This window comes from Echinops telfairi, unplaced genomic scaffold, assembly GCF_000313985.2.
Source record: "Echinops telfairi isolate 266 unplaced genomic scaffold, ASM31398v2 ScPeMD7_53;HRSCAF=182, whole genome shotgun sequence".
In the NCBI taxonomy this organism is placed as follows: Eukaryota; Metazoa; Chordata; class Mammalia; order Afrosoricida; family Tenrecidae; genus Echinops; species Echinops telfairi.
Window position 1 is genome coordinate 19,971,277 of NW_022103951.1, and position 3,282 is coordinate 19,974,558.

The window sequence follows — 3,282 nt, forward strand, 5'->3', positions numbered from 1 at the left end:
GGGTGCTGCAATGCCAGCATGCTGGTCGGCCAGCACATGAAGGGGGGCTTGGGGTTCTGGTCACCAGGGGCCTGAGACTGGAGCCCCGGCCAGTTCGTGAGGGCTCAGAGAGGGCCCTTCTCTTGCTGCCTCGAGGCAGGAACAGGTGGTGGCTGCAGAAGAACGGTCCACTGAGGCACAGACACAAACGGACGTCCAGCAGGCAGCTCAGACGCTGACACACAGACACAGGGGCCTGGGCAGCTGGCCCCAGGCTGCTCCTGGTCCACTCGGCGCGGTTTCTGTGCTGCCCGACTTTCACAACGCAACAGGCACACAGCTTAGGTGCCCCCATGGACGCATGCCACAGGAAGGGAAACTCCGTGGGCAGGCGGCACCCAGGGACGGGGCCTCAGGCTGGAGTCCTGAGCTGCACAGCTCACTCAGCCCGCCATCCCGAATGGCGCCGGGCAGGGGGGTGGCCGGCACGACTGGGGAATTGGCCCCTGATGGCACTGTGACCTGTCACAGCTCTCAAGGACCCGGGCCGGCTCTGCTCTCCTGGGACGCCAGCACACAGAAAAGAGCAGAGCCGCCCACTGAAGGGTTAGCTGCAGAGCGCGCTGGGCAGCCTTGCCCACATCGTGGTCACTGCAGGGTGTTGAAGACTCGGCTCCCACCCCACGTAACAGCCTGGGCTGTGAGCTCAATAAACGCACAGACATCGGGGTGTGTGTGTGTGTGTGTGTGTGTGTGTGTGTGTGTGGTCGCCAGCCTGTCCACTGGCAGCCTCCTGGTGGTCTAGTCCTTGCCGTGGCTGCTGCCAGGCCCATCGTGCCACTCCCACACAGCCACCTGACCACGCCCACCACGGTTCCTGTGCCCGAACCCGCGGCTGCAGCCACCATGGCTGCCCATCTCGCCGGGGGCCCTCCTCGCTTCCGCTGCCCCCTCCACCTCACCAAGCAGGAGGGCCCTCTCACGTGTGTGAGACAGTGCCCCCGCCCGTCCTCGTCCTTGCCCTGCCAAGACGGAGGAGCTTGGTCTTTCGGCAGGAGGAACTTTCTTCTCCGGCGGCGGCACAGACCAAGTGCACCCGTCCCACTGCGGTCCTCCCATGGTCAGTGCCCACGAGACCCCGGAGGAACCGTGGCTCGGGCCAGGCACACCTTCTCCATGCCACGGGAGCCCGTTAGGACAGCGTGGCTGCCAACCACAGGTCAGACTCGGCAACCCACCAGTCGCCCCACGGGAGAAAGAGGAGGCCGTCTGCTCCCGTGAAACCACGCTCGGACACCCACAGGGGCAGTTCCACCCGGCCAGTCAGTCAGCCGTGTGAGGCTGGCCCGGTGCCTCCCCTGGCAGGACTGACACTCTGCAGCTCTGGCTGGTTTCTGCTGCACGTGCAGGTCTCTCTCCTAGGGAAGATGGAGCCTTTGGCATGAGCCAGGGGCAAGCGTGCCAGGGACAGAGGCCACACAAGAGACTTCCACAATGCCCGCGCATCTGCCTCCCCCACCCCGTCCGTGGAAAGACGTCCAGTATCTGGCGGGAAGCCTAGGAGCCGGGCCCTGAGCCACGCCAGCCGGGCCTCACTTTTCCCCCTCAGCGCGGCAGGTGGGTTGAGTGTCTGACCTGGGGTGTGCAGCCGGACAGGAGCCCCCTGCTCCACCAGGGCTCCTGGATGCAGCCCAGGGACGCCTGAGGGTCAGCGTGGTCTTGTGAGGCCCAGGAATTCATCAAAGCCAGCTAGACACAGACACACAGCTAACCTCTCTCTTTCTCTCTCTCTCACACACACACTTAAAACCAGCTAACTCTCTCTCACACACACACACCCCATTCCCCACACTCCCCGAGAAGTGGCTCCATGCTGAGCGATCCTAAAGGGTGCCCCCACCTTGGCAGGAAGCCCAGCTGGTCCTGCACAGGGCCCACCACATGGTGGCTAGGGGCCCCTGGCTGCAGCCAGGGTCAGCCTGTCCCCCCAGGGCCTTCCACTCTTCCACCGCCCTAAGTGTGATGTCCTTTCCAGGGTCTAGTGGTCCCACATTGGGCTGCAATCCTCAAGGTCAGCAGTTCAAAACCACCAGCCGCTCAGCTGTGAATGACACCACAAACACCCACACAGCCGTTGAGAAACAAAAGGTTGGCGCCCCGGAGGCAGGCATAGGTGTGCATTTGTCTCCCCAAACCCGGCAGATCCTGGAAGGTAACTTTGAAGTGTTCCGTGCGGAAGGTCGGTGTCTGGGGCTCTCTTCTGCGGATGAAGGCTGGCGCATGCGTGCTTCTGCTGAGCAGAGCTTTGCCACAACACAGGGAGCCACACCGCAGGACAGAGGAGCAGGCGGTCAAGCACATTTACTAAGCAAAGTGTGTTTCCCCCGGAGAGGAGGAAGCTACAGCCAGGGGTGTGGGGTCGGACTTGAGAGAGGTCGGGTAGCACATCTCCAACCCTGCTTTCTCACTGGTCCGTGTTCCAGCAGCACAGCGGCTGCTCTGGGAACCTCATGGCAGCAGGTGGGGAGGTGTTTGTCCATGGGTCATCTGGCAGTGACCTCTGGAATGGGTCCTGTCGGGCCATTTGGGGTGCATCACCAACACCCCCCCCACCCCCCACTGAGTGGCCAGCTGCTGAGTGTGTATATGGATGAATCCTTTGCGGATTGCCTTGACCGGACCGGGTGGAAGAAATCAGATGGGCTGGGGTGGGTTCATTCAGGAAAGATCATTCACACCTGAAAGGTCACTCAGGCCTCTAGTTGACCCTCACCCTTTCTGCTTAAAATTACTCTGTAGCCAATAAAAAAAGGATTCCCCCCAATGCGTTTATTGACATTTGTTAATCTTCCTGGGAAATTGATTTATTTATTCTTTCATTTTTGTCTGACTCCCAGGCGTTCAGAAAGCAGGGGTGCCATGGGCCCAGCCTGCCGGGAGAGGGGCCGTCTCTGAGCCAAGCATGTGCTGGGATGGCCTCGAACCCCTCCCTTCCCGGAGAACCTGCGGCCTGGCCAGTTCTACAACTGCAGACAAAAGAACAGGGGCCGGGGCCTAGCACAGTGGTTACGCACTGGCTCCTCACAAGGTCAGCACTTTGAAACCATCAGCTGCTAATTAGGAGCACATTCCTATAAAGAGTTACCGTCTCGGAAATTCACAGGAGCCGTTCCACTGTCCTGAAGGGTCGCTGTGAGTTGGCATCGGTGGGAAGCAGAGGATGGGGAAAAAGTGTATCCGGATGAATCCCTTATTCTCACATATGAAGGAGCCTGGCAGGCGGGGTTTCTGGGCTGGGGGGGG